Genomic DNA, 11,392 nt, shown 5'->3' with positions numbered 1-11,392 from the left:
AAAATTTTGAAAGCAATAAGAGCCAATGGATATCGTTTCATCGACAAAGGTGGGGAAGTTCCCTACCAAAACCATCATGCTTGTTGTGAGAAGCTCTGGTTTGTGAGAAGCATATACCCAAACCTGCCCTAAATCAGACAAAAAAATTTCCACGGCATTATGATGCCGCTCCATGATAGCACGCCAAGTTTCATGAATTTCATACGAGTTTTGGATTAGCAGAATTTAAAAACAAGGTATCTCAACATTTGCGGCTGAGTGACGGTGGCAGGGTGTTTGATATCCATTCCCATTTCTTGCATGGGAACTAAGCATGCAACCAAGGACACAAATTTGAATTTTCATCCAATTTATATGGATTAGAGCACGTTCGTGTAGTTCAAATTTGAATTATGCACATGAATGCATTGAAAACTTAGTTAATGCATAAAAATGTCCAAACGAACCTCGAAAAATCCCAAAAATTGACACAACACTCCTGTTGTTCTATGTTGACAAGAGAAATTTTTTGAAAACAATAAGAGGCAATGGATATCGTTTCGTCCCCAAAGGTGGGACGTTCCCTACCGAAACCATCATGCTTGTTGTGAGAAGCTCTGGTTTGTGAGAGGCATATACCCAAACCTTCCCCAAATGGGGCAAAAAATTTACCATGGCATGTTGATGCCGCTCCATGATACTGTGCCAAGTTTCATGAATTTCAGACGAGTTTTGGATTCACTAGAATTTAAAAACCAGGTATCGCAATGTTTGCGACCGAGTGACGGTGGCAGGGTGTTTGACATTCATTCGAATTTCTTGCACGGGACGTAAGCATGTAACCAAGGACACAAATTTGAATTTTCAACCAATTTATATGCATTAGAGATTGTGCATGCAGTTCAAATATAATCATGCACGTGAATGCATTGAAAACTCAATTAATGCATAAACATGTTTGAATGAACCTCGAAAAATCCCAAAGATTGACACAACACTCCTGTTGTTCTATGTTGTCTTGAGAAATTTTTTGAAAGCAATAAGAGGGAATGGATATCATTTCGTCCCCAAAGATTGGACATTCCCTACCGAAACCATCATTCTTGTTGTGAGAAGCTCTAGTTTGTAAGAAGCATATACCCAAACCTGCCCCAAATGGGACAAACAATTTACCACCGCATGTTGATGTCGCTCCATGATAGCATGCCAAGTTTCATGAATTTCAGAAGAGTTTTGGATTTACTAGAATTTAAAAGCCAAGTATCTCAATGTTTGCGGTCGAGTGACGGTGGCAGGGTGTTTGAGATTCATTCTCATTTCTTGCATGCGACCTAAGGATACATATTTGAATTTTCAACCAATTTATATGCATTAGAGCATGTGCATGTAGTTCAAATTTGAATTATGGACGTGAATGCATTGAAAACTCAATTAATGCATAAACATGTCCAAATGGACCCTGAAAATCCCAAAAATTGACACAACACTCTTGTTGTTCTATATTGACACGAGAATTTTTTTGAAAGCGATAAGAGGCAATGGATATCGTTTCATCCCCAAAGGTGGGGACGTTCCCTACCGAAACCATCATGCTTGTTGTGATAAGATCCATGATCGCACGCCAAGTTTCATGAATTTCATATGATCTTTGGATTTACGAGATTTTAAACACCATGTATCTGAATGTTTGCAGCCGAGTGACGGTGGCAAGGTGTTTGACATTCATTCTCATTTCTTGCATGGGACCTAAGCATGCAACCAAGGACACATATTTGAATTTTCAACCAATTTATATGCATTAGAGCATGTGCATGTTGTTCAAATTTAAATTATGCACATGAATGCATTGAAAACTCAGTTAATGCATAAAAAAGTCCAAACAAACCCCGAAAAATCCCAAAAGTTGACACAACACTCCTGTTGTTCTATGTTGACACGAGAATATTTTTGATAGCAATAAGAGGCAATGGATATCGTTTCGTCCCCAAAAGTGGGGACGTTCCCTACCGAAACAATCATGCCTGTTGTGAGAAGCTCTGGTTTGTGAGAAGCATATAACCAAACCTGCCCCAAATCGGACAAAATTTTTACCACGACATGTTTATGCTGCTCCATGATAGCAGGCCAAGTTTCATGAATTTCAAACGGGTTTTGGATTTACTAGAATTAAAAAACTAGGTATCTCAATGTTTGTGGTCGAGTGATGGTGGCAGGGTGTTGGAAATTCATTCCATTTCTTGCATGGGACCTAAGCATGCAACGAAGGACACAGATTTGAATTTTTAGCCAATTTATATGCATTAGAGCATGTGCATGTGGTTCAAATTTGAATTATGCACATGAATGCATTGAAAACTTAGTTAATGCATAAAAATGTCCAAACAAACCCCAAAAAATCCCAAAAATTGACACAATGCTCATGTTGTCTATGTTGACATGAGAAAAATTTTCAAAGCAATAAGAGGCAATGGATATCGTTTCGTCCCCAAAGTTGGGACGTTCCCTAACGAAACCATCATGCTTGTTGTGAGAAGCTTATACCCAAACCTGCCCAAAACTAGGCAAAAAAATTACCACGGCATGTTGATGCCGCTCCATGATAGCACACCAAGTTTCATGAATTTCAGACGAGTTTCTGGATTTACTAGAATTTAAAAACCAGGTATCTCAATGTTTGAGGCCGAGTGATGGTGGCAAGGTGTTTGACATTCATTCCCATTTCTTGCATGGGACCTAAGCATGCAACCAAGGACACATATTTTAATTTTCAACTAATTTATATGCATTAGAGCATGTGCATGCAGTTCAAATTTGAATTATGCACGTGAATGCTTTGAAAACTCAGTTAATGCATAAAAATGTCCAAACGGACCCCGAAAAATCCCGAATATTGACACAACACTCCTGTTGTTCTATGTTGACAAGAGACATTTTTTGAAAGCAATAAGAAGAAATGGATATCATTTCGTCCCCACAGGTGGGAAGTTCCCTATTGAAACCATCATGCTTGTTGTGAGAAGCTCTCATTTGTGAGAAGCATATACCCAAACCTGCCCCAAATGGGACAAATTTTTTACCAAGGTATGTTGATGCCGCTCCATGATAGCACGGCAAGTTTCATGAATTGCAGACGAGTTTTGGATTTACTAGATTTTAAAAACCATGTATCTCAATGTTTGCGGCCGAGTGACGGTGGTAGGGTGTTTGACATTCATTCTCATTTCTTGCATGGGACCTAAGCATGCAACCAAGTATATAGATTTGAATTTTCAACCAATTTATATACATTAGAGCATGTGCATGTAGTTCAAATTTGAATTATGCACATGAATGCATTGAAAACTCAATTAATGCATAAACATGTCCAAATGGACCCCGAAAAATCCCAAAAATTGACACAACACTCCTATTGTTCTATGTTGACACAAGAATTTTTTTGAAAGCAATAAGAGGCAATAGATATCGTTTCATCCCCAAAGGTGGGGACGTTCCCTACCAAAACCATCATGCTTGTTGTGAGAAGCTCCATGATCGCACGCCAAGTTTCATGAATTTTAGACGAGCTTTGGATTTACTAGAATTTAAAAACCTGGTATCTCAATGTTTTGGCCGAGTGACGGTGGTAGGGTGTTTGACATTCTTTCCTATTTCTTGCATGGGACCTAAGCATGCAACCAAGGACACATAGAGCATGTGCCTGTAGTTCAAACTTGAATTATGCACATGAATGCATAGAAAACTCAGTTAATGTGTAAAAATGTCCAAGCGAACCCCGACAAATCCCAAAATTGACACAACACTCCTGTTGTTCTATGTTGACACTAGGAAAAAATTTGAAATCGAGAAGAGGCAACGGATATCGTTTCGTCCAGAAAGGTGAAACGTTCCCTACCGAAACCATCACACTTGTTGTGAGAAGCTCTGGTTTATGAGAAGCCTATACCCAAACCTGACCCAAATGGGACAAAAAATTTACCACGAAATGTTGATGCCGCTCCATGATAGCATGCCAAGTTTCATGAATTTCGGACGACTTTTGGATTTACTAGAATTACAAAAGCATGTACATTGACGTTTGCCGGAGAGCCACAGTGCCCTGGTGTTCGAAATTCATCCTCATTTCTTGCATGGGACATAAGCATAAACCCATGGACACATATATGATTTTACAACCCATGTTGGTGCATGTGCATGTAGTTTAATTTTTAATTATGCACCTGAAATCGCTAGAAAACTAATTTAACGTATAAAATGTCCAAACGAGCCCTGAATAATTCCAATTCTTTTACGACACACATATAGTTGCGCAGATAAAAGGTCTACCAATTCAAATACCATCCATTGCCGCTTTGACCCCATTATGTAATTAAAATCAAGATGAAAAATCAAGTAGATCCCACACAATTTATTATCACCAACCGTGTGTGATGCAGTACAAAATATCTCGGAGCACCGTCGGTGTATAGTACGCCTATGACTTACGTGAGAAGGTGCGTCGGCTACAGTCCAGAGCCGGCGTGTCAAGCATACTAGCTCACTCCCCAAATATCATTTCACTGTTTAATTGTTGCTGGTTAAAGATGGGGCGTGGACCCGCGTCATGAGGGAAACTTTAGCGGCCCACTTCGGTGAGAGCGCGACCGCAGCCCCCATGCGCGTGCTAACAAGGTGCATGAGCGCGGACGCATTCTGCGACCGGGCGGCCAAGGCAGCTCAAACGGCCACTGTTGCTTCTTAGGTGGCAGCAACACCATCTGCCTCGGGGATAGCAACTAGTGAGTGCGGCACAACAGCTGTCTGTTCCGCAGTGGCAGCCTTAGCCCTGATGGAGGCCATCCACGACCATGTCGAGGCCGCCAACGCCCAGCTCGTGGCGGTCACCGCACAAATTGAATGAATCTTCTCTGACAACGGTCGGCAACTCATGGACAAAGAGTTGGCAATCACCGAGAGCGTTCAAGCAGTCATCCGTTCCTCTACCGCATACCTTGCGATGACGGAGCCCATCCAAGCCCAGATCGCAGCTGCCCACGCCCAGCTCGTGGTGGCCTTTTCCAAAGAGATGGGGGACGTGGATGGCGAGATGCTTGCCGAGTATGGTGCGATGGATGCCATGGAGCCCCTTCCATAGGAGACCGTCGGGTGCGAGCTGGACATGGAGGCGGCAGCGGAGATCGACGAGCACCAGCCATAGTAGTACTCTTTGTTTTGTTTAATTAAGAGCGTCGGTCTTTAATTTGTTAGAGTAATGTTTAGGTCAGCTAGCTCTGTTTAATTGCTGAACTTGCTCGATTAAGAAGTGTGGGTGTGCTATAGTCTCCTCTGTGTACCCAAATTATGCAATGAAGTGGATGACCACTGTAACTAGGGAATTTCAAACCAAAATTTTTGACGTTCAAACTAATCACACATGGGTTAAGCTATCTGAATTGTTTGTGATGTTCACATATCATACACAATTCTGAATAAGGGAGCGTGTCTAATGACACTTTGCATGCCAGTTTTTCCGATGAAGCGATTCCAAATTTTCGGCTTCCGCGGAAATATCTATCTCCCCGCCCCCTCTCCCTTACCAAAAGCCACATTTCCCCTGTTTCCGCCTTCCTTTCCAAGTTGAAACCTTCACTCCTTGCTTGTAGCACCGCCTCCTTGTCGGTGACCCTCCTTCATGCTGCTCGTCCTCGTCTATCCAGGCAAGTAATCCACACCCGACCCCCATCCTCCTCCTCCTTCCCCATCCCGCATGCCCCGAACGCCGGCGTGACACCTTCCACCCAAATCACAGACCCCTCCACCAAATAAGCGCCGCCCTAAGCCATGGTGCATGCAGTATAGCCAGGAGCTCAAGGAGCATTTGGCAACGGAGAAGCAAATCGCGCCTGCACGGGCGGATGAGGTCGCGATGGCTGCCATTCGTGCCGACCCCCAGATATTGGAGCACCTTGCCATTTGCTAGCTATGCCGGTTAATCATGCTCAGTTTACCCGTTGTGTGTGCTGCTCCTACCTTTCCTTCACAAATTCTAGTGAGTTGTGCTATCTAATTTTACCATGCAATCTATTGCTCTAGTGTATATGTTCTATATGTCGTGTAGTGTGGTGCTCACTTATTAATTGTTTGGTTAATTAGTTATCGTTTTCAGTTAACTGTTTGGTTCAATTCTGCAAATGTGATGTTCAATTCTTCAGGCTGCAATTTTGTATTGTCTTCCATGTGAGAAATAAATCAAATTTATCTTTACAAAATACATGAGAAACGAATACAAATGCTATATTTCCAAGTTGTCAAGCATGCTTGGTTTGGTTATACATTGTGTAATGTGGTTCTTAGTTAACGTTTGGTTCATTTGTGTTGTGGTGTTTAGTTAACTATTTGGTTCAATTCTGCAATGCGATATTCAATAGTTGAGGGTGCATTTTGTTATTGTATACCATGTGAGGAATAAAATGAATTTGGTTGTAGTAAATACATGAGAAACAAATATAATTGTTGTCAGATTCTGGGTTCCGGCAAACCCTTGAGGTTCGAACTATGGGGTGCGCATGAAGCTCTCTCTCTCCCTTGTTCGCTCTCGCAACAATCTCAAATCCTAGCTCGCCAAACCCAAGGAATAAGAGACACGAGAGTTTATACTGGTACGGGCCACCATTGTGGTGTAACACCCTACTCTAGTGTTGTGTGGTGGATTGCTTTGTTGGCCGGGGATGAACAAGTATGAGGGATGAACAGCCTCCTAAGGAGAGGTGTTCTTGAGCTCGGTGAGCTTGTGTGTGCCAGGATGGTCTGGATGATCCTCCTCCTTCTCTCTCTTCCTCCCTCTCTCCCCTCCTTGCTATGGTGGTGACTAGCCCTATTAAGTTATCCTGACAAAAGGTGGTCTTCGCCTGCCAAAGGCTCTGGTGGTGATGTCGTTGTGGGCTCTGCGGTGACCTCCGTCCTGCTGGTCTTGGTCTTGCTGCACTGATATGGAAACCTTTGCCTGATGCCTTAGGACTCCTCGCCTGTGCTTGCCTCTTTAGCACCAAAGAGGAAACGGGTACTCTATGCCTGCTGGCGCCCGCCTGGCTTCGGTCGTCATGGCTCACGTCACGCGGACCTCGCAAGGTGCCTCGGGAGACAGCCTAGCGAGGCTTCCCCTAGGGAGGTCTTGGTGTCGTCTGCCTCGCGAGGCTTGGCCCCTCGCGAGGGTCTTGAGTGGTTGCTGATGAAGATGGGCCGTACCAGGCCCTTGGTGGAGCCACGCCCTGGACCGCAGGCAGGCAAGTCTGGGTACCCTCGTTCTCAAGATGCCAACAGCAGCCCCCGGGCCCAAGGCATGCTCGGACTTGGCGTTGAGGCGAAGCCAAAGGAAAAGTGCAGAGCGCCGCAGGCCCCAACCGCCTGCGGCCTTGATTGACGCGTGGCGATTGACAAGATGTGGGCGTCTCCGCTTCCCCATGCTACCTTGGCAACCGTCCGATTGATGAGTCCCTGCTGCTTGCAGAAGAGAAATCATCATTACCTGCGATTGTGGAGGCCGGTGGTTAGCCTCCTTCTGGCTATAAATGAGGAGAGGGGCGGAGCCCCTGATGCTCATATCTTACTCCATTCCGCCTACCTCTTCTTCATCTTCTCTCCACCACCTTGCAGCGACACTCATGGCACCGACAAAGAGGCTCTCGGCCACAGAGAAGGGGAAGGCTCTCCAGGAGGTGCCCGGCTCGCCACCGCCTAAGAGGGGGCATGGTCGCCCCCGCAAGCATGCCGCAACCCCCATTGTGGCCCCTCAGGGGCGCGGGCGAACTTCTTCGGGGTCCGGCACCGTTCCTGGCGGCTGCGGCAGCGTCTCCTCACGCGGCGGGAGCCGCCCGATATGTGGCTGTCCCGCCCATGAAGGGAGGCACGCCATGGTCGCCCGGCCTCCCCGTACATGCTTCCATTCGATGGAGGTGCTGCCGGAGTTTGTCATGTGGTCGAAGAACTCGGCCGACACCTGGCTTCAGCTTCCGCACTCCTTTGTTGGTGAGCTGCCGGCCACGGGCCCTGGCGGCCTCTGGCTGCAGGCCGACGGCTACAACAGCAAGGCTTCGTGGGTCGCAGTGGAGGTCTTCGTCACGGGTAACGTAGCCCTGGCCCGCGGCTGGCAGACGTTTGCCCGCGCGCGCGGTCTGAGCAAGCAGTGCATCCTCCACTTCAAGTACGACGTTGCCGAGACCCTCATCGTGAGGGTGTTCGGGGAAGATGGTCGCCGTGCCGGGTGCTGCCCTGTAGAAAGCGAGTATGAGGAAGTGCTCGGCCTTGGCGACGGCCGTGACGAGGACGAGGCTGGACTCGCCCTCGGCGACGGCCGTGGCTCATTTGACAACGGTAGGTCCTCCTTCGGCGAAAGCTCCAGCAGTGGCGGCTACGACCAGCCGCCACGTTGTCGGGCACGCTTCGAGGCCGGTTGCGGGTCGTCCCGTCACCTCACCCCAGTGAAGCGCGAGGAGGGCTCCGCCTAAGCCCCGGGGGTTGATCCTCGTTAGCAACCGCGCCGTCGGAGCCGATTTTTCCTGTCCTTTCCTTTCCTCCTGCATTACAAGAAACAAGTATGGTGCCCTGCGAGGGCGTGTAATGAACCGTAATTTTCATGCCACTTGTGTTATGTTTATTGTTCCTGTGTTGCACTACTAGGAAAAGGCCTACTAATGGCGCACCAGTTTTGCCTACTAATGGCGCACTACCGGTGTGCCATTAGCATCACGCCACTAGAATTGTTTTCTAATGGCGCACCTGTGGTGCGCCATTAGAATCTGGTATTCTAATGGCGCACCACTGGTGCGCCATTAGTATGGCCCACGGTGCGCCATTAGTATAGGCCACTGGTGCGCCATTAGTATAGGCCACTGGTGCGCCATTAGTATAGGCCACTGGTGCGCCATTAGTATTTTTGAATTTTGAAGGCGGGAAAATAGTAGTGGCGCACCGTCTAACCACCACCGTGCGCCATTGCTATTTTTTTGAATTTTGAATTTGGATCTGGATCGTGATTTTTTTGCCCATTTTTTGCTCGTTCTTTTGCTCGTTTTTTGGCACGATATTATTTCAAATTTTGTTCCTGTTTTTGGATCTTTTACGTTATTTTGCCGTGTTCTTTTAACGGAGAGGAGTTCGCCTACATCACCGGAGAGGAGGAGGAGGTCGCCGGAGAGGAGTTCACCGGAGCATCGGAGAGGAGAGGAGGAAGGAGAAACCATGAGGGGATGGGAGGAGAGGAGGGAGGAGGAGCTCACCGGAGAGGAGGGAGGAGGAGCTCACCGGAGAGGAGGGAGGAGGAGGTCGCCGGAGAGGAGGAGGAGGTCGCCGGAGAGGAGGAGGAGGAGGTCGCCGGAGAGGAGGAGGGTAGTATGGTGGAGGAGAGAAGGGAAGCTGGAGTGGAGGAGAGGAGGAGATGGAGTGGAGGAGAAAGAATGAAGAGGTAAGGAGGAGAGGACCACGCCCAGCCATATATACGGCATAGTAATGGCGCACCGCGGGCAGGTGCGCCATTACTAACTTTTTTATTTTTTTATTGATTTTGAATTTTGAAGGAGGGAAGATACTAATGGCGCACCATGGGTAGGTGCGCCATTACTAACTTTTTTTATTTTTTTGATTGATTTTGAATTTTGAAGGCGGGAAGATACTAATGGCGCACCATGGGCAGGTGCGCCATTAGTAAGTTTGAATTTTTTTCCCTCCCCAGATCTTAAAAGCCTCGTAACTTTTTTTCTGTTAGGTTTTTGAGGATTTTGAAAATATTTAACTTTTCCCCCTATTAAATTCGGATGTAACTTTTCGAGTAGATGATTTTTCATATAAAAAACTTTTTCATCCGAGTTCGTATGCAAAAGTTATGCCCATTTTTACAAATTCTCGAGAGATTTTGCAAAGAAGTCGAAAATTCATGTTTGTAAATTTTACTAACAACTAGACCACATATCACATGGGAAACTTATTTTCTTTTATTTTTTTGACATTTCCATCATTTTTTTTATTTTTTTTAAACTGAAAAGGCGGTCCACCAGGGGGGGGGTTGCATTCGGTGGAAGTGGTGGCCAAGTTACTAATGGCGCACCATGGCATGGTGCGCCATTAGTAGTTCAACTAGTAATGGCGCACCACTCCCATGGTGCGCCATTAGTAATTTTGAAAAAAAAATAATTTTTTTTACTAATGGCGCACCGTGGATGTGGTGCGCCGGTGCGCCATTAGTAGTTTTGAAAAATAATAATTTTTTTTACTAATGGCGCACCGCGGATGTGGTGCACCATTAGTATTTGCACACTAATGGCGTACCAACACATGGTGCGCCATTAGTATTTAGTAATGGCGCACCACATGTACAGTGCGCCATTAGTGTCAATCTCATCTTTAGCCCTTTTCCTAGTAGTGTTGTGTTATGGTGTTCGTTCTTCATGTAGACATAGAGGGATAACTTAGCTGGATTCGCTCAGGGTAGTTTCCTGTCTTGTGAGGGCGCGCCCTCTAGCACCTGGTGAGCCCTCCTTGTTGCTGGCTCGGGAGATGTTGACCTCAGGACGCACCACAGAGCTGTAGAAATTGTTAGGACGTCCGTCAGGTGCCTTATCCTTCCTTGCGCGAGTCCTCATGATCAGCCTAGCGCACCACGTCGCGGTACCCGTGGGGCACGGACTTAGAGGGGTGCGCCAACCGTGAGCTCAATCGAGGGTGCCTCACGAAGGTCAGGGGAGCCGAGGCTCTGGAGCGACAGGGCTTTGGCGAGGCGTGTCCGTGGCTTAGGTTAGCCCAGTGCGCGCAACACTGGCCCAGCCCCCGTGCGAGGCACGCGAGGGAGAGCGTCGGGCAACTGCCGCCCTCCCTGGCGCGAAACAAAGAACCGAGCGAAGAAGTAGAGAAAAGAAAGGGTTCAACCGAGCAACTGCCGCCCTCGCGAAGGTCAGGGGAGCCGAGGCTCTGGAGCGACAGGGCTTTGGCGAGGCGTGTCCGTGGCTTAGGTTAGCCCAGTGCACGCAACACTGGCCCAGCCCCCGTGCGAGGCAAGCGAGGGAGAGCGTCGGGCAACTGCCGCCCTCCCTGGCGCGAAACAAAGAACCGAGCGAAGAAGTAGAGAAAAGAAAGGGTTCAACCGAGCAATCGAGAAACGCCAGAACTTCAAATTTCATTAAAAAGTTACAAACCAACTAAAGAAAGCAAATGAACAGCTGCGCTCGGCACCTAGTCTAGTCTTCTCACCAGCGCGGAGCTAAGTGCTACCACTAGGACGTGGGAGGGAGCCCCCGAGGCCTGAGGGCGGCACTCCGGAGACTCCGGGGCATGTACAACCCCACTCATTATTACGTGAGAGTGTCACAAGCGGAGACCTTCACTGGCACTGGGCCTTGCTTCATGGGTAGAACTTCTGGAGGTGCTGGATGTTCCAGGCGTTCTGGAT

Source organism: Triticum urartu, chromosome 4, assembly GCF_003073215.2.
Source record: "Triticum urartu cultivar G1812 chromosome 4, Tu2.1, whole genome shotgun sequence".
NCBI lineage: Eukaryota > Viridiplantae > Streptophyta > Magnoliopsida > Poales > Poaceae > Triticum > Triticum urartu.
The sequence above is the reverse complement of the archived record's forward strand: the minus strand, read 5'-3'. Positions refer to the sequence as shown.